The 20,249-nt window shown below is 57.6% G+C and overlaps 1 pseudogene; it reads right to left on the bottom strand.

Annotated features, from left to right (window-relative positions):
• Positions 1-624: 624 nt before the first annotated feature.
• LOC130043749 (CAP-Gly domain-containing linker protein 1-like) lies at positions 625-18,936 on the bottom strand (annotated as a pseudogene).
• Between the last annotated feature and the right edge of the window lie 1,313 nt (positions 18,937-20,249).

Genomic DNA, 20,249 nt, shown 5'->3' on the forward strand with positions numbered 1-20,249 from the left:
TTTACTTTCTTGGTCAACTCTGCCTCAAGTTTTTGGGGTCTGGCCAAACGCACGGCAGCAATTTGGGGGTACCTGGAAGTCTGAAGGCGCCATCAGGCTGCTGATGCTCTCGCCTCACAGGTACAGACTGACCTGCTGGTGGCACCATACCCCCAACCCAGTGCTTCTTAGGGTTTACTCCTGCCTCTGCACTTAGAGATTGCTCCTGCCAGGACACAGATGACTGGATGGGATTCCTGCCATTGAACCCAGATCAGCCACATGCAAGTACCCTACTCACTGCACTATCTCTTTAGCCCAAGATAAACGCTTTTAAGAAAATGGTTTACAGGCCCAGAGCAATTGGGCAGCTGGTAGGGCATTTGCTTTGGCCAATCTGGCTTCAATCCCTGTAATTCCATATAGTCTGCCCAAGCACTGTCAGGAGTGATTCCTGAGTGCAGAGCCATGAATAAGCCCTAAGACATCACCAGGGGTGGCACAAACATAAAGAAACAATAAGAAATTGGTGTATCAGAATTCCATTGTAGAAACTGTTTGACTCATTTGACTCTATAGTTCTTCACTGCTAGCCAAAAATCTTTTCTAAAGAAACCTGAGAATAATCAGTTATCACTGGCAAAAAATAAATAATTTTATTAAAGTAGATATAGAACACTTGCTTGCTCAAATTTTAATACTGCTTTACATAGTTTGTGAAACAATTTCAATAATGGTCATTACTAAAAATTTCAATGGATCCAGATCTTTCACTTGTCAGACAGCTGATAATCTCCAGAGGAAAATACATCAAAATCATACATATAATTATAGAAGTTCTTATTATACATGTAGCCTGGATGGTACATTATCACTTTTGACAGAACTAGAAAACATTCAAATAAAGAAAAATAGATTGAAACTGGATGACAAACTTCTGATGGTTGAGGTCCTTCATTCAATCTTTTTGTGGTAAGAAAATCCAAAATTAGTAATGTTGAATTTCTCATCATACATTCATCTAAAACCACAGTGAAAAATGTAAACCTTGTAAAGACAGTAAAATGGTTATTCTAGGTGTTTCACAAATAGCTGGTTATGTCATCCTTCAAGTGCTGGTGATTGCTGCACAGTGCAGAGAATGGGGTGGCCGGGCCGAAGTTGTCGTCGTAATTGTTGAGTCGTCCCCGTTCCCGTCGAGAGCCACCTCGGATATCATCTCCACTTTCATCTTGAGGTCCTGATTCTTTCTTTGGAGGTCCACGATCACGGAATTCAGGAAATCGATCTGTGTTAAAGGAGAGCGTGAGACGGTGAGCCATCTGCGGGAGCCATCGGAGCCCGCCACAGAGGAGGCTGGGCCCCGCTTCCAGTCCCCGCCCCAGGGTTGGAGGCAGCCAGAGCTCCCCTTTCCCTTCCTGAGCGCAAGCTCCCGGGTGCCCCAGGGAAGACCCCAGGAGGACATGCTGGGCCCCCTCGGTTCCTCTCAGAGCAGGGAGTCAAGAGGGCCTTCCCTCTCCTACAAAGACAGACTCACTTCTTTAAAATCCACGGGGCGGGGGGGGGGGGGAATCCCACTTTACAAAGGTAAGCATGACTATAGGCACAAACATTCATGTTTCACTTAAAAACTGGCAGGTTTGGGTCTGAGTGATAGCACAGCGGGAAAGGTGCTTGCCTCGCACGCAGCCAACCCAGGTTTGATCCCTGGCATCCCATAGGGGCCACTGGAGAGCAGCCAGGAGTGATTCCTGAGTGCAGAGCCAGGAGGAAGCCCGGAGTATCGCCAGGTGTGGCCCCCAAAGAAAGAAGAAAGAAAACCATAAAGCTGACTGATTCTTTTTCTCCCTCGGGGCAAGTTCTGATGAGGAGTCTCTGAGAGTGCCCAGGCCCTCCCACACTGGAGCCAAGAAACACAGATCTCTCTTCCTCCAGGTGAAGAAAACAAACACAAAAAAACATGGAAATGTTCAGTTCCCAACAAGCCCATGCAGGGTCCACCTCCACAGCCCACATGCAAAGTTCACTTCAGCCCACATGTGCCGTCCAGGACAACGGCTGTTAAGTACAGAAGTGCAGGAAGTGAGGGTGTGCGGGAACTCCACAGGGCACTGGGACCCAGATGGTCCCCTTCCTTGGAGAGGATTCAAATTATAAAGTGTTGCAGGCCAGGTGGGATGGAAGGGGGTTTGGGAAGGAGAGACATCAAGGAGGCCCCAAGGCTGACTCCTGCCGCAGGCCAGACGCAAGCCTGGTGATGGTAGGTGCGGGCACTGGGGTCTGCAGCCAAGTGTGCACACCCCAGAAGACCCCACCCAGCTGTCTCCCTCGACAGGAGCAAGAAGCAGGAAGGCGGCCCAGAGGACCAGACTCCCCAGCTCTGCGCCCAGAGCATGCACAACGTGGCCGGGACAGCCACATGTTGGTGGACGTTTCCGTTTGCGACCGGACCTTCCTGATGGGAAGGAGGCCCTCCAAAGTGGTGTTCGACTCTGGCAAAGTGAAGATTTGCCAATTTTATGGGAGCCCGAAGCCCAGGTTCTGGGAGAGCAGCAGGAGTAAGGGCTGTGGAGGGGTCTGGCTTCTCGGCTCTGGCAAGGACGTGACCCCTTGACTGAAGGGATGTGTCCTTGTCCATGGGGCCTTTCACTCCGTAAGCATCACCTCTTGTGCTGGGAGCATGTGGGGATGGGGTTCCGGCAGCGTGTGCCCAGCCCCTGGTTCTCACGCGCGCCAGGTGAGCACCGCCCCTTCTTCCTCAGCTTCCTTCTTTTTGGCTTCTTTTATTGTGATTAATCAATTCATTTGGGGGGGGGGGGCTTTTGGGTTACAACCCATCGTTGCTCAGGAGTGACTCCTGGCTCTGCACTCAGGGACCATATGGGATGCCGGAGATGGAACCTGGCTTGGCCACGTGCAAGGCAAACACCCTACCTGCTGTGCTGTAGCTCCGGCCCCACTCTCGGATATTTTAAATGGTAGGTATTCCCCGACTCTTTTGAAGCATACACGCATATATACATATGTACATGTCTGTGTATGTATACATGCTCATCTATAACCTTTGTGGGTCGTCAGTTTGGTTTGTTTGGTGCGGTGGGGACTATGCCCTGGCTCTGTGCTCAGGGATCACTCCTGGCGAGGGAGGAGCAGCCCAGGCCGTCAGCAGTCACTCGAGCCCGGGAAAGTGGGGCTGTGTGGTCAGAGGGCACTGGCTCGCCTTCTCACGGTCATCAAAGAGCCTTGAAATGCTGCGTATGTCAACACATGTGGCTTCTCTTCCTGTCCCGGCCCAGGCTCTGGGCGAGCTAACTGGGGCGTCCAGTCCCTGCCGGGCTCCTTGCTCCGCCGAGCAGTCTGGGAGTGGTCAGCTGTTCAGTGATCTCGCCAGGCCGCCCCATGTCCCCCAGATTCTGTGTGGTCACTCCACGCAGCACCTCCCCAGGGGTCATACAGGGGTCATGCAGGGGTACACTTCCCCTCCTGTCCCATGCGAGAACCAGGGACCAATTACTCCTGGCAGTGCTCAGGGGACCAGATGGGATGCCGGGGATTGAACCTGGGTCTGGCGTGTGTAAGTCAAACGCCCTCCCCGCTGTGCTATCGCTCTGGCCCAGGATATAGTTTCTCTCAAGGCTGAGGCCGGGCCTACACGCCCTGGTCACCACCATCACCCACCTCATTCTGCAAGTTTGCATTGGTGTTCCTGGTGTCCTCCAGGGAGGCCAGGGTCTCTGTCTTCTCCTGGGACAGTTGCTGCATAAAATGCCTGGCATCTTCCGCTGTCTGCACAGCCTGGAGAGAGAAACCTCGTTGAGCCACGCCGGGGGGGGGGGGGGGCAGGGAGGGGTTGGCAACAGTGGCACAACACAGCGCGAAATGCCCCACAAACCACCCACACCTGCCACAGTGGCTCCGGCCCCGCTGGCCGCCGGTTCATCCTGCGGGGACTCACGTCTGAGCCGCTCAGCAGCAAGACTGACACCCAGAAACAGCCCAGGGCTCCCAAGAGCCTCCATTCCTCACACAGAATAAAAATGACATGAGCGGACAGCTAAGCAGGCCTGGGTGGAAAGCGTGGGGGCGGGGGGGAAGGAGAGGAGATGTGAGCAGTGAGCACAGGTGTGGGAGTGGGAGAAAGGTAAACCCTGAGTGAGGTGGGAAGAGAGAACACCTGCCCGGCACCAGGCACCCTCGAGTCCAGGCTGCCCTGCACCGGGCACACTGCTGGTGGCACAGGGCACCCCCGAGTCCCAAGTGAGCAGACTCAGGGCAACCGCTCAAAGTCCCCCCGGAAGACACTGCTTTGCTTTACAACTTAGTGCCTCTCTCATGCCTTCCCTTACGTCTTGAAGAGCCACAGTGCAATCTTCCGTGAGAACTCCCCCCGGAAATGAACATACTGTCCTTTCTCGGTTTTATTCACAGCTTATGCCTTGTCCTAGAGGTCACCAGGCACGTGGTGACGAGCTGTCCCTGCGCCCGCAGCAAACAGCCCGTGACACACTGGTTCCGTGGGGGTGCACCTCTCCTTGTGCCGACGAAGAGCAATCCTCTTAACCGCTAAAAGGGGGTGCCCGGGGCCAACGAGGGTCGGGCCTGCTCCACTTTACCGTAAAAGAGTGCAGCGTCTTGAGCTCTCTGATCTTGAAGGTGAGCCTGATCTTGTCCTTCCTCAGTATGCGGTTCTCCTTCTGGGCCTCCAGGAGGTTGGCCGAGACGTGGCTGCTGGTCTGGGCCAGCCGACTGACCTCCTTCTGGAGGAGGAAGTAACTGCCGGCCAGCTGCTCCTTCTCCCGCAGGCACTCCTCCTGCCGCTCGGCGTCAAGCGCCTCCTTGGCCTGCAGCACGCTGGCGTGTGTCTTCTCCAGGCTGCGGGCTGCGTCCCTGGCCTCCTGCAGCGCCGCCTCGAGGGCGCCCTGGCTGGCCGCCAGCCCCTGGAGCTCCTGCTGCAGCACCTCCAGCTCGGCCTTGTGCACGGTCTTGGTGGCCTCGTCCAGCTGCGTGCGCAGGCAGCTGGCCTCGGTGCCCAGCAGCTCCTTGGCCTGTAGCGCCGCCTCCAGGCTGGCGCCCAGCTTCTCCTGCTCCTGGCGCAGCAGGTCCTTCTCGAGCTGCAGCTCCTTGTTCCTCTGAGCCAGGCCGTCACGCTCCAGCTTCAGGGCCACGCACAGGCTGTCGAGCTCCAACTGCTTCTCGAGGGCCGACTCTTTCTCGGCCGTGAGCTCCTCGATCTCTTGCACCAGCGACTTCTGATCCCAAGCCAGCTCATGATAGGAGCACTGCAGCTTCTGGATGATGTTGTCCTTGTCCTTGGCCAGGGATAGGTTCTCCAGAACCAGCTTCTTGACATGCTCCTCCAGCTGGCCCCTCTCCTCCAGGCCCTTCTTACACTCAGCCACCAGGCTGCTCTTGCTCATCTGCAGCTCCTCCACCAGGGCCTGCAGCCCCACCTTGGCGACCTGCAGGGCGTCGTTCTCCGCGCCCACCCTCTGGAGCTCCTCCTGCACCGCCCTGGCTTCTTCCAGCACTTTCTCTTTCTCCGCCTCGAGGGCTTCTCGGCCGAGCTGCTCCTCCTGCCAGAGCTTCTCTGCGGCCCGCCTGGCCTCGATGACCTTCTCCTTGTCGCAGCGTATGGCTTGGTTCAACAGCCAGAGTTTCCTCTGCTCTTCCCGCAGCGAAGAGTTTTTGGCCTCCGCTTCCTTCAACTTCAATAGCAATGACTCTCTCTCTGACTTCAGAGAGAGCTTCTCCTTCGCCAGCAATTGATTCTCTGACCTCAGGGCCCTGAGATCCTCCGACATCAGCTCAATTTCCTCTGATGTTATTAGGGAAGTTAATGACTACAGAAACAAAAGCGGGGAAGAACGGAAACAAGAATGAGATCAAGCAGGCACAAGCAAGCCAAGCACTTAATGTGGCCTAAACACCAGAAATGAAAATGGCAGAGTAGTCTTACCTGCACACGCGTGCATACGTGCATGCACACACAAGCACACAAACACGTGCACGCACACAAACGCACACACACGCACACACACACACACTCGCAGGATGGAGAGGCTCAAACACAGTTAACTTCACAGGGTCAACATATCTACCTGCCTATTTTGTGGATGGGGGCCCCACACCTGGTGGTGTTCGGGTCTCGCTCAGGGTTCTGTGCTCAGGGATCACTGCTGGCAGGGCCGGAGGACCATACGGGATGCTGGGGATCAACCCGGGTTGGCCAAGTACAAGGCAGCACTACCCATTCTACTATCAGCCATTTTATTTTTGAAATGCCGTCTGAAATTATTCCTGACAGCTCCCCGGAAGTTTTAAGTACAGTTGGATCTTGACATTGGGGCATAAGATTTTTCCCCCCACTTCAATTATTCCATTACAAAATCCATCACTCTGTCATAGAAGGGATGCATTAAAAAACTAGTTTCCAGTACAATTCAAAGAACTACAAAAAGTATTTTGTTGTTGAACTTTGTGCAGGAGGGGAAGGGAAAAGCAACCATTGCTTGCAAAACGATTTTCACAGGGACAAACAGAGGCAGGAAATGGACTTAGTCCCAAAAGTTTTACACTTTATAGAAAATCCAGACTAATCCACCAAGCTTTGGAGACTGAAGCCAACAGGTTTTGCTTGCCAAACACAGTAACAACAAGTCTCAAAATGGAGACATTAGTGGGCCCGCTCGAGCAAATCGATGAACAATGGGAGGGCAGTGTTTGCAGAAATTTGGGAGGGGCCCAGGGGCTCCAGGAGGAGTGGCCGCACACGGGCCAGAGTCTCCCTCACCTGCTCTCCCTGCCCGTCAGCAACGGGTTGTGCGTCTTCGTTTCTGAGTCTCAATGCACACCATAGTTTAACCGCCATGTACTTTCCAGAACTTTCTGCAGCAAGGGCTATCTTCTCTGTCCAGCTCAGCAGCCATGAGCCGCAGCAGGCTACTGGCGTGCGCTGGGCAGCTGACCGCTGACGGTCAGGTTACTGGAATGGGACTGACCTGAGCATGCACACGAGGCTGCTGGCCACAGAACTGGGCCGTGCAGGTGGTCCAGAGAGGAGACGTAGCCCTGGCTCTGGTGCGTGGTGGAAAGAGGCCGGGCACCAACACACACGCGGGCCATGGCCGCCGCTCAGCAGCCCTGGTTTCCTCTGATGTAAGCTCGGTTCCGTTTTCTTTCCACTGGCTTATAGATATGTATACACACACATATACATACAAGCACATATATGTATAGGCATACACATATATGTATAAACTATACATGGGACCAAGTGTGTAAAACTGAAAATGTATCAAAATATGTACATATGAATTAAAATACACTTATTATATGGATATAAAGATGTACACATATGTACATGTTATGTATGTACACACATATATGTGTGTGTACATTATTTTCCTTCTTGTTTTGGGGTTCACACCCGGCAGAGGTCACGGCTTCCTCCTGGGTGCTTGGGGGACCACGGGGGATGCTGGGGATCCCCCGGTGGGTCACGTGCACAGCAAGTGCCCTCTCACTGCACTAGTTCCAGCCGCTTTATTTCTCCCCACTGAGCTTCGAACCTTAACATTTCTTTGATACATGAAAAAATGCCTTTGAGCAGTCAAGTGAAAACACGAAGGCCTGAACTTACTGAGCAAGCTAAAAACAAAACAGACAACCCAAGCTGGGGTCCCTGGGCTTCTATGTGCTCTGCCGGGCGCCCCGGGAGCAACCCCCTTCTGGCTCTCACAGGCGCCGACGGACGGAGGAAGTGTCTGAGGCTGCAGGCCGAGGCCCCCAACAGAGCCCGACCCCGAGACGGCGGCCCTGCGCCCACACACCTTGGCCTTGTCGGCTTGCGTCTTCAGCTCGGCCACCTCCCGCAGCAGGCTCCCGTTCTCCGCCTGCACCGCCTGCAGCTTCTCCTCCGCCTGCAGCAGCAGCTTCTGCAGGGCCTGCAGCGCCTCCTCGTGCTGCGCCTGGCTCTCCGTGGTGGACTTGGCGTGCTCGGCCTGCAGAGCCTGGGACTGGCTGCGGCTCACGTCCACCTTCTCCCCCTGCGGGGAGCCGGGGGCCACCATCAGCTGTGGGCCCCCTGCCTGCCCCCAGCACACACACGCGCACACACACACACAACGCATACAGTGCACACAAACACACAAACACACAAACATACCCGCACACACACGGCGACTCTGCTCACCAGCACACACACACACACACAATGTGAGCCTCAGAGGCGATAGGGCCGAGCTCGCCTGAGGAGGCTTCGCTTTGCCCTCAGCAATGTAAAGATCAGCGTCCGACTCCCCTGGTACTCACCAAACTCCGAAGCTCTTTCTCCAAAGCCTCCTTCACTCGACTGACTTCGTTCAAGTTCTCCTGAAGACTACGAAGCGCTAGCTCCTTCCCCTGCAGCTCCTCGGCCAGGCTCTCGGCCTACCAGAGAGACAAGGATGGAGTGAATGGACCAAGGGGACGAACAGGAACAGGAAGGGGAAAACAAAACAGAAAGCACGTATGAGAAGCCCATGACCCAACACAACCCCGAAAAACAGAGGCGTGAGGTGAGTGCGATTGCCTGAAGTTCTCAAAGCCAAGGCCTTGGCGCCGTCAGTTCTGGTGATGACTGTCTAGTGGTTACTGAAAACGGCTCAAACAGAGGCGTTTTCTAGACCTACATTTGGAGTGACCAGAAAATAAGAAAGCCTATGAGAAAGACTGACTTTCCAGGGGCGGGGAGACGGCACAAAGGGCTGGAGTACACACCAGGCCCGAGTTGGAACTGCAGCACCACTGGGCGAGCCTGAGATCGGTCCACAAGCTGAAAGACCCACTACTGCTGGGCGGGAGGACCCCAGAGCCGAGAGCATGGCTTGGCGAGGAAGAAGGACGTAAGCAAGGGAGGAGGGAGGCTAAGGATACGAAGGAGGGAGGGAGGAAACAGGGAAGAAAGGGAAAGGGAGGGAAGGGAGGGAAGAAAATGTTATTTTTTTTTTTTTTGGCCCGCTTGAGCTAATTGATGAACAAAGGGAGGACAGTGACAATGACAGTGACCCTATGGGATGCTGGAGATCGAACTCACGTAGGCCGTGTGCAAGGCAAATGCCCTTCCCACTGTACTATCACTCTGGCCCCCAAGATTTACTTTCTTGTAGTTTCTTGTCTGTGACTTTAAAAGTTTGAGGGGTTTCAATATGAAATTTAAATTGAAGAACCTCTAATCCACTAGACAGCAGAACGTGACGTTTGTTACATCTTGATGCGAACAAGTGGTTCAACTATGCCCTGCTGTGTCCTAGGAATTGATTCTGTTTGTTTCTGGAATGTCAGCTAAGGAGTCCTGAGTCCTGAGAGGAACTCCCGGGGGTCTCTGGGTCCTTCTGTTATGTCTGTCAGTCCTGTCTACAAATCCCACAGCCCTTCCATCTTGGCCAACAGAGAAGTTTCTTCAACAAAGCGCACAGCGCCATGGGGGTCGGTGGGGGGCGGCTGGGAGGGTGCGTCCTGCCACCACAATCCTATAGGAGTTAAAGGGCATTTTTCCAAGGGGCTCCTGGGTGAGAACTGCAGCTTCCTCGGCTTGGCCCAGATCTCACTGTCTTGTCCTTCCCCAGGGTCAGGGCTACCATGAGAGTCCATGTCCGTGGCCAGCAGGAGGCCATGCTGGAAGGCGGACTTGGCCCAAGCACCCCTTAGAGGCTGAAAGGGATGAAATCTCTGCAGGGCTGGGCAGGGGCTTGTGCTGCAGGCAGGGAGGGGCCGGCAATGAGAAATACCAAGATGGGCCACGTCACCAGCCCTGAGGGAGCTCAGAGGCTCAGAGGCATTGAGCACCAGCTGGAAACTGAGGCGCCTCGGGGAGAGGTTGGCAAAGCCAGTCACACGAGCAGGTGGTCAGCAAGGTCAGGGAAAGAACCCTGCGGCCAGACTTGAGCCCAAGGGTCTGGGCGGACTCGGCGAGTACGCAGGGGGCCTAAGGGGGGGGCAGAGGTTTGCTTTGGGGGCTCCTATCTTGTTTTCTCACTGGCCTTGTGAAGAGTTCTCAGTTTCAGAAAGACCCCAGACGGGCCCGATTAGCCGGGGCCAAGGCTTGCACGGCATCTGGGTGCTGGGGACCAATGACAGTCCCAGAATCGTGCCGACACGTTCTCAGTCCCATCAGAGGGAACCGCACGGGACGTGACCGGGAGACCTGTCAGCACCAAGCCGGAACACGGCGGCGAGCAGACAGACACACAGCATGCAGGGAGCGAGCGTGGAAGTGGGCGAGGGCACCCGGGTACCAACCTGCCACTCTCGGCCCGCTTTGCATTCTCTAACTCCTGAATCTGCTGCTCAGCCACCTGGAGCTGCTGCCTGAGCTTCTCCATTCCCAATTGACCTCGGAACTGGCCTTTCGGAGCCCATCGAGCTGCAAGAGCTTCTGCTGGGTGGCCTCCAGCTGCGCCGTGGCGTCGGCCAGGGCCTGGGCTTGCTGCCTACACATGGCCCGCAACCCCTCCAGGTGCGTTACCTTCGTCTCCGCCTCCTGCAGCTTGTTCAGGGCGTCCTCCATCTCCACCAGGTGCTGGTCCTCGGTCTGGTCGAGCTTGGCCCGCGCGGCCTCCAGGCTGTTCTTCTGCTCCTGGGCTGTCCTGACCAGCCGCGACCTGAGCGTCTGCAGCTCAAAGGCGTGCGCTGCACGCTCAGCCACCTGCTGGGCCTTCGAGTTCTCTACCTCCTGCTGGTACTCGAACTGCAGCCTCTCCATCTGCATCTTGAGCTCGGCCAGCTCGGCCGCCTCGGCGCCCACGCCCCGGCTCACGGACGCCTTCGGCTCGCCCATGGCCTGTTGGTGCGGGGCGATGGCCGTCTCCAGCTTGGACTTCCACGGGGCGATCACGTCTGTGTTCTCCTCGTTGGCATGGTCCAGCTTAGTTCTCAGCCCCTCGTTCTCCTTGGCGAGCTTCTCGGAGGCCGCCTGCAGGGCCTTCACCTCCTTCTGGTGGGAAAACAAAATTTCCATGAACTTAAAACAGGAAGGAAAAGAAGCAGAAATAGAAATTATTCTTTTGCAAACTGACTGTTTGCTTTTTCTTGTTTTAAGGAATACCTTCCAATAAACTGGGGTTCTAAAGGATTTGATTTGTGCTGCTCGACTGAAAATCAAAGCTGAGGCAAAGGCGTAGACCCAACTGTCAGAACGAGAGGAAAACGCTCATCAACAGCAGCCTCCGGCCCCAAGGAGCAGAGGTGCCTCCGCCGGGCCCTGCCAGGTGCATGACCCCTGGTATCCCTGTCTGATTTGGAGTCTCCAGCAGAAGTGGTCCCGGCGGGGTCGGCCAGGCCACCCCGCATCCTTGCCTGCACCCTGCAAGCCTCTGGGACCTGCCCGGGCTTTACCTCCAGGTCGCCCTTGGTGATGGACTCCTCTTCGACTCGGAACTGGAGGTCCTCCACTTTCCTGTGGGGGAGAGGGAGAGTTGTGAGGGGCGTCACTGCTGCCCCCCTTGAGGGCCACCATCCTGTAGATGCACGCCTGACCCAGCCCCCGCCTCCACACACAGGAGGGCTGAGAGAGTCAGCGAGGGCCAGAGCGAGAGTACAGCGGGCAGGGCATTTGTCTTGGCACGTGGCCGTCCCGGGTTCAATTCCCAGCATCCCATTATGGTCCCCTGGGCAATGCCAGGAGTAATTCCTGAGTGCTGAGGCAGGGAGCATCGCTGGATTGACCCAAAAAGAAAAAAAACAAAGTCAGCGAGTCCCCTCGGCTGTGAGCACTGGGTGGTACCCGCAGGCTACAGGAGGAAGCTCTGTCGAGCCAACGCCAGGCGCACTGTCATATCAGCCTTTTCTGCCTCGCAGCTAACAGAGGTGGTTAGAGACTGACCAGGTGCGCGTGCCAGTCCCTCCCAGCCAGCGCCTGTCCCCACATCGGGACAACAACTGAGCCCCTGGGGGAGAAGCAGCAAATGACTCGGGGCCAGGGCGGGGGGGGCAGGAGGGGCTCCCAGGGGACGTGGCGAGTTCGGCATGTGGAGCTGAGGGGCTGAGCCGGGCACTGGCAGTGCCCCTGGGCACCACACTGCCGGGAGCCCATCTGAGAAGACCGTCTTGGCCGGCACCCCGTGTCCGTCTGTCTGCAGCCTGGCCTGAGCCCTGCCTGTCTGCTGCCGTGCCCCATGGGTGCTGCGGGTTTCCTCCCGCCCAGGATTAACCCCAGGGACTCCCACAGGGCCCCACTGGGATATGACAGTTCCCGGCCACCCAGCACAGGTCTCCTGAACACCAGGCCACGTGGACACAGCAGGGAGGGCCGGGGGTGGCTGGGCTCCAGTGAGCTCCCCCCATCCCCCCCAATGAGGCCACTCTCAGGACTGGGCACCCGCTAGTTTGTGGTTCTCACAGCCCTGGAAGGCCAGGAGCACCCCACCCGAGGCAGCCCCCCAGCTCCTGGCACGGCCTCACCTCTTCTCCTCCTCCAGCTGGTTCAGCAGCTCCACCTTCTCCCAGTCGGTCGCTTCCAGCATGGCCCGCAGCTCGTCCATCTTGGCCTCCAGCTCCAGGACGTGCTGTGGAGGCAACTGCGCGTGAGTGTCCTCGCCCGCCCCCGACAGCCCTCTGTGGGCTGGCACCGCCACCTGCCACCGCGGCATGCTGAACACGTCTCCCACCTAAGCTGCAGCGTTTCTGGAAGGCCGGGGGGGAACCACACCACGAAAGCACCAGCGGGGATAACTCGGCGCTCCCTGAACCCCCACGGGGTGAGCAGAAGGTGCATGCGATCAAACCACGCGCCGGATGCCACCGCAACGACGGCAGACGGGGACCCACGGCCTCTCCCTGCACCGCCTGCACCAAGGTCGCGCCCAGCATTTGCCGCAAGCGTCTCTTGGCCCCGGCACTGCCGTCTGCACAGACGTCACCTGGTCGTGCCCGTCCCAGCCAGGGCCAGCTCCTGCTCTATCTCCCCCACATGGCTCGTGGCCTTGGCCACCTCCACCCGCTCCAGGTCTCGCTCGGCCAGCAGCTGCTCAATGTGCTGCTGCTTCTCCTTCAGCGCCTCCTGGAGGGCGGTTGTGCTGGAGATCTTGCAGGCATAGCGAGAGGAGGTTTCTGGCAACTGCAAAGGAAAAAGAGACGTGAAGGGGGTGGGGGTGGCGGACGCGGGCATGCACACGGCTATCCTCAGCAAAGCAGATGGAGCAGCGCTGCATCCGTGCATATGGGCCAGCGACTCTCAGCAGAAGCGTCTTGAAACCTTCCCGAAGGTCCTTGGACGGGACCTGGGCTCCACTGACCTCGGGCCTCGTGGGAATCCAGAGACTCTTCTGCAGAGCCGGAGGCAGCCCCCTCCACAGCCCGCTCTGGCCTGAGCTTCCTTAAGGCTGAGCCCTTGGCATGAGCTTGAGGCCGGCTCCAGCATCTTCAGCCTTGCAGGTCCGTCAGGGTCTCCCAGGGCAGCCTGGCCCTTCTCTCTTCCTCTTCCTTTCAGCTCACCTCGCTCTCCCCAGCACCCGCCCCAGGCCTGAATAGCAGTAACCAGAGACTCTTGTCTCTGGGAATGGCCCCGTGCCCCTGAGGGTCACTGGGTGTGACCCCATAAAAGACCCCTGTGCCATCTGCCTTCGAAAGGGGGGATGAGAGGCTAGAATGGTAAAGTTGCGGGGAAGGCGCTGGCCTTGCACGCCGCTGCCCGAACTGGATCCCAGGTATCCACCCCATAGGGTCCCGAGCCCACCAGGAGTGAGTCCTGAGTGCAGAGCCCGGAGGAAGTCCTGAGCATTGCTGGGGTGTGGGCCAAAATCCAGGAAAAAAAGGAACAAGTGGTGGGTGAGCATGTGTGAGGGTTCACGCCCAGCGAGCAGGACAGCAAGGGCAGCTCAGGGGAAGACCAAGCACAAAGGGAAGGAGAGAAGAGGCAAAGACAGTGAGGAGGGGAGGGGAGTGGGCTGGAGGGCCGCGGGGACTGGGGGTCCTGTCCGTTCTGTCCTGGGCTCGTGGTCACTCCTGGTCGCTCTGCAGACCAGTTTCCTTGCGGCACAATGGCCCCTGCAGGCGGGGACACAGCGGGACCTGGTCTTCATTCTTCAGGCACACGGTGGCGGGCGCTGGGGCGGGGGTGGCCGAGGACGTCCGCTCCTTCTGCCCGGCCACGCCTGACCCATCGCCCTGCTCTTGCCGCTTCCCTGCATCATCTGAGCTGCTGCCAATTGCCTGCTGACTGACGGGCCCAGCAGGGCCCAGGCTGTCCACTGCTGCTTTGCCTGCTGCGAACTCTCGAGCTACCTGGTTCTGTCCGGGGAGCGGGTCATCCTTGCCTCTGCGTAAGGATCTGGCCGTGACTCCCCAATACACTTAAAGTATATTGGTCAGATTAAATGCTCTCCCCAGGGCCAAAGAGATTTCTTTTTTGGGGGGTGGAAGGTGCTTTCAGAGGTTCAAGATCCAGCACTGTCAGGAGTGACCCCAAGAGCAGAGAGCCAGGAATAAGCCCTGAGCACCCCTGAGTGTGGCCCCAAAACCAAATAATAAATAAATAAAATTTCTAGGAGCACACGAGCTCTCCGGCCCAGCCATGTGCAGTGCTGCCGGGAACTGCAGTCAACTCTGATTTCAAGGGGTGGCTGGGAAGAGCTTGACAGCCTTGGGGGTCTCCACCAAGACCTGGGCTCAAACCCCCTCCACCGGGAGCAGCCCCCAAGCACCACGCCTGGAGTCCCTGAGCACTGCCAGGTGAGCCCCAAAACCAAAGAGCAAAAATAAACTAGGAAAGGTGGGCGGCGGTGTTCCCCGAGCCTCCTGGCCTGAGCGGGTGGGGCCGGCTGGACGCACGCGCTTCCTGGGCCCGAGACAGCTCCCTGAGGAAACGAGCACGGGAGCGAACGGCTTCTTTCAGCCAACCGTGGAGACCAGACTGCGAGGTTCAGGCGCCGGAGCAGGGAGAAAGCAGCACCCCTGGTATGGGGGGAGGCGGTGCTGAGGGGCTGGGCAAGGTCGGGGCCACGAGCTGAACTCAGGATGTTGATGCCAAAGCCTCTGCCCTGCGCATGGTGTGTGAGGCCCCAGGCTCCATGCCAGCAAGGCCGGACCCTCTGTGGGAGCCTGGTACCTCAGAAGAGCAACTCAGCCAACACGCGAACCGGGAGGCTCCCCCAGGGCACGCACGGACCTGTGTGCATGTATGTATGCGTGCACGTACGTTCCTGTGGGCATGTCTACACACAGCTGTGTGCGTGCGCGCGTTGTGTCTATGCAGTACGTGCCTGTGTGTATATACCCATCAGCCTGTGTATATACGGTATGCACTACGTGTACATGTATGAGTGCCTGTGTGTGTGTGAACGCTTGTGTGTGCACGTATGGAATTACGTTGTGGAGGTATACTTCCATGAAGCCACACAGACTCATTCTATATTCCTGTCATATGTGCTAACGGTGATGTGCAGTGTAGGAGTGAGCTCCACCCTGCGTAAAGATATGCAAGGCAGGGGCCAAAGAGCTGGAGAGCGAAGCCCCAGCGCTGCCCAGGCTCAATCCCGGAGGCCCGCCAGGAATAATCCCGAGCACAGAGGCGGGAGAAAGCCCTGGGCTCTGCCAGGTGTGACCCCAGAACAGAACAAAACAAGACAGCAGGGGGAGGCTGGAGATACGGCTCAGGCGTGGGGCTCTTGCTCGGAGGTGGGAGGCCCGGCTCAACCCCAGCACTGCAAACGGCCCCTTCAAGCACTGCAGGGTGTGGCCCACAGTCAAGCAGAGAAACAAAACCAAATTCCACAAATGGGCTGGCTCGCGAGGGAAGGAGAGGGGCTTCTGAGTCTGCTCCCCTCCTAAATGGCGAGGCGAGGGGAAGGAGGAGTCGGAAGTGAGGATGGAGGCAGGGCAGGGAAACCTGGTGGTGGTCGAGCAAGACAGGACTGGCCCCAGGCCTGTGCCCACGGCGCGCGGCCTCCTGGCTCCCGTTTCCGTGTCACCTGTTTTGTATCTTCCGTTGCACACACACTCACTCCCTCCTCTTCCGCATCGAGGGTCAATGCAGGGAGCAGAGGGGGCGGCAGGAAGCGCAGCCCCCAGCAAAGCCAGCCCCCCGGGACACGTCTCCATCGTGGGCCCGTTTCCCTGTGGACAATATCTCAGGACACCCTTGCACAGTCGGACACACTTTAGTGTTTAGGACTCAGAGAGACGTGAGGGGAGAAGCCACGAGGCCCCAGCTTTGACTTGCGGCCCCGCAATGGACAGAAGTCGAGGCCCCTCTGTGTCGACAGGGGTGCAGAGGGACAGGAGGGAGCAGGGAGGGACGGAGAGAGCAAACAAGCAACGCCAAGTGCCAAGCGTTCCCCAGAGTCCCTGGGTCCCGCTCTGACCCTCCGACGCCCCCTTCAGCTTCCCCACTTCATCGCTATGGCAGCCTGGGGCCGGAGACGAGCCCTGAGCACCGGAGGAAAGGCCCATCCCTGCTCCTGTCACCGGTGGTGGCTGGGAAGCCACTCGCCTGCCCCCCGGAGCTGCCCAGCCCACCCGGTCCTGTCCCGCCTCTCGCCCCTGGGGCCTGGGAGTCTGTGGGGGCCTGAGTATCGCACAGGGCGGGGGAGGGGGCTGCTTACTAGTTCCGTGTGGCTGGGCCTGCTGCTCACGGATGAGGCCACGGAGCTCACGGAGCTGAGCGAGGAGGCCGACGGGCGGCGCTTCAGGCTGGCGGGGGTGGTGGCCATCACACGCCTCGCGGGGGCCGCCTTGGCCTTGGCCGGCGTCGTGGAGGGGAAGCCGATCTTGGTGACTTTGTGAATGGGAGCAAACAAGCCGTACTTGGGCTGACACTGGAAGTACCTGCGGACAACGAGGAGGGGGGGACAAAAGACACCTTTGGCAAGAGAGACAGGCGCCGACCGCGGAGTCCACTGAGTCCCACAGTCTCACACCCCCACAAACTAACACGCTCCCACAGCCCCACACTCCCACACAGTCACACCCCAACCAACTCTCCCACACTCTCACACTCCCACTCACCCCAACAAACACACTCACACCCCAACCAAGACTCCCACATTTCCACAGCCCCACACTCACATACACTCACTCCCCAACAAACACACACACTCACACACCCCAACCAACACTCCCACACACTCACGCCAACCAACACACACTCACACTCACACCCCAACCAAGACTCCCACATTTCCACAGCCCCACACTCACACACACTCACACCCCAACAAACACTCCCACACTCTCACACTCCCACTCACCCCAACAAACACACTCACACCCCAACCAACACTCCCACATTTCCACAGCCCCACACTCACATACACTCACTCCCCAACAAACACTCCCAGACTCACCCGAAGAAACACACACACTCACATCGCAACCAACACTCCCACACTCTCACACTTCCACCAAAACAAACACTCACATTCACACCCAAACCAACACTCCCACACTCCCACAAACTCAAACCCCAACACACACACACACTCACACCCCAACAAACACTCCCACATGCTCACAGCCGCCCCACACTCGCACACACTCACTCCCCTAGAAACACCCATTCACACACAACCAACACTCCCACACACTCACACCCCAACCAACACACACTCACACCCCAACAAACACTCCCAGACTCACCCCAAGAAACACACACACTGACATCGCAAACAATACTCCCACACTCTCACACTTCCACCCCAACAAATACACACACTCACACCCCAACAAACACTCCCACATTTCCAGAGCCCCACACTCACACACACTCACTCCCCAACAAACACTCATACCCTCCCACAGCCCCACACTCACACATACTCAAACCCCAACTAACACACACTTACACCCCAACCAACACTCCCAAACACTCTCACCCCAATAAACACTCCCACACTCACCCCAAGAAACACACACACTCACACCCCAACCAACACTCCCACACTCTCACACTCCCACCCCAACATACACACACTCAGAGCACAACAAACACACCCACATTTCCACAGCCCCAAACTCACACACACTCACTCCCCAACAAGCACTCATACCCTCCCACAGCCCCACACTCACACACTCACACCCCAACTAACACACACACTCACACCCCAACCGATATTCCCGCACTCCTACACACTCACACCCCAACCAACACTCCCACAGCCCCACACTCACACACTCACATCCCAACTAACACACACACTCACACCCCAACCGATATTCCCACACTCCTACACACTCACACACCAACCAACACTCCCACAGCCCCACACTCACACACTCACACCCCAACTAACATACACACTCACACCCCAACCGATATTCCCACGCTCCCACACACTCACACCCCAACCAACACTCCCACACTCCCAACGTCCCACACTCACACTCACACTCACACCCCAAAAAAAAACACACTTACACTCAAACCCCAACAAACACTCCCACACTCCCACAGCCCCAGTCACACACACGCACACCCAACCAACACTTGCATGCTCTCAAACCAACAATGACACGCTCTCATTCCCTCACAAACATGCTCACACCCCCACCAACACTCACATGCTCATGCCCTCACCAACATTCACAGCCCCACACTCACACGCTCACATACACACACCCTCATACATACATATCCACACTCCGAAGCACACACATTCATACATTCACACACACACTCCCTCGCACGCCTCCCACCCCCACCGCGCAAACCAAGGGCGATTCCAAGCAGCCTCCCCGGCATCTGAAGGGCGACAGCAGGCCCGGGGGTTCCTGCGGGCAAGCACAGCTGCATGTGGGAGCCCCAGGCTGTCCCCACATCCCTGCAGGGTCCCCGAGTGCCACCGGAAGTGGCCCCGCCTAAGAACCAAGTGAAGTGGCCTGCAGTCTCCTCAGCGCCTCCCGGGCACCGTGCATTGCCCCAGGCTGTCTGGGGGGGGGGGGCAGGAGGACCCACCTCGTTCCGGCCACGGCGCCATCGTTCTTGCCCAGCGGCTTGTCCAGCTCCACGCCGCACCAATCCCCCTTGGCGAAGTACGTCTCCCCGAGGAAGCGCACCACACCGGCCTCCACGCCTCCCACCTGCCAGAGGGACGCGGGTCAGGCACTCTGGACTGCGCAAAGCGCCCCCACCCCCGCGAAGGAACATTCTGGCTTCAGAGTAGGGATTTCCGGAAGAAACCCCAAAGGTCAAGGTGCCATTTCCCCCTGCAACCCCTACAGGGTGAGCAGACGCTGCTGCTCAGTGTCCATGCAAGGCAGCGGCGTTCACACCCACTCGCTTACACCGGTGGCCTGGCTGACCACACCCCTGGGAATCTCTGACCCAGGCCAGCCACCTGGTGTGGCGAGGGGGTCGCTGCCCCGTGGGTGTGGGAGCAGAGCCGTGGCAACCCCACCGCTGGAGAACAATTAAGCCAGAAACCAGCTAGAGGAAAATGACTGTTCTCATATCTTAGCGGAGTTCGATTTTCCAGTTCTCCTTCACTATGCCTTGGCTTGATGCTTGGCCCCCGGGACGCAGAGCAAAACAGAATCACAGCGCTGGACACTGACGGGAATGCTGACAGAAAGGGCCAGAGCACCGGGGGAAGGGCACTGGCTTTGTGTGTGGCCACCCTGGGTTCAATCTTCAGCACCCAAGATGGTCCCCCTAGCCCGCCAAGACTGATTCCTGAGTGCAAAGCCTGAGTGACCCATAAGCACTGCCAGGAGTGGCCCCAAAACCAAAAAGTCAAAACAGAAAGGGGGGGGGGAGAGAGAGAGAGAGAGAGAGAGAGAGAGAGAGAGAGAGAGAGAGAGAGAGAGAGAGAGAGACCTCAACTAATAATGCCTGAGAGCGCGGTTTTCTTTTTTCGGGTCTGGGGCAGGACTGGGTTCACGTGCTCGGGGGTCACTCGCAGCACGAGGGGTAGCAGCGTCACCCAGGACTGTCTCTGTGAGTCCTGAAGTGCCATGTGCAAAGGCCCTGGCACAGCCTCCGTGGCCAGGCGTGGGCCCTGGGCACTGTGAGTGTGACAAGGAATAAAAGAACAAGAGACAGGTGGCTGGGGTGGCGGCCCTGGGCTGAGAAGAGGCTGCAAAGTTCATCGGCGAAGAATTTGGCACAGAACATGCCGTCCCTGACCCGGAAACAGCCTCCTGGAACAGCACAGCTGGAAGCCAGTCACGTCTCTCAAGACCCTGACTTCATATCCTGGAAATATCATCTGCCCAAAACTGCCGCAAGCCTGTCTCCAGAACATTCTGTCAGAGCTCAGCTGGAGAGAAGGGAAGTGATCTCCCAAGGTCAGGAGAAC

Source organism: Sorex fumeus, unplaced genomic scaffold (genome assembly GCF_029834395.1).
Source record: "Sorex fumeus unplaced genomic scaffold, SorFum_2.1 ptg000122l, whole genome shotgun sequence".
NCBI classification, from domain to species: domain Eukaryota; kingdom Metazoa; phylum Chordata; class Mammalia; order Eulipotyphla; family Soricidae; genus Sorex; species Sorex fumeus.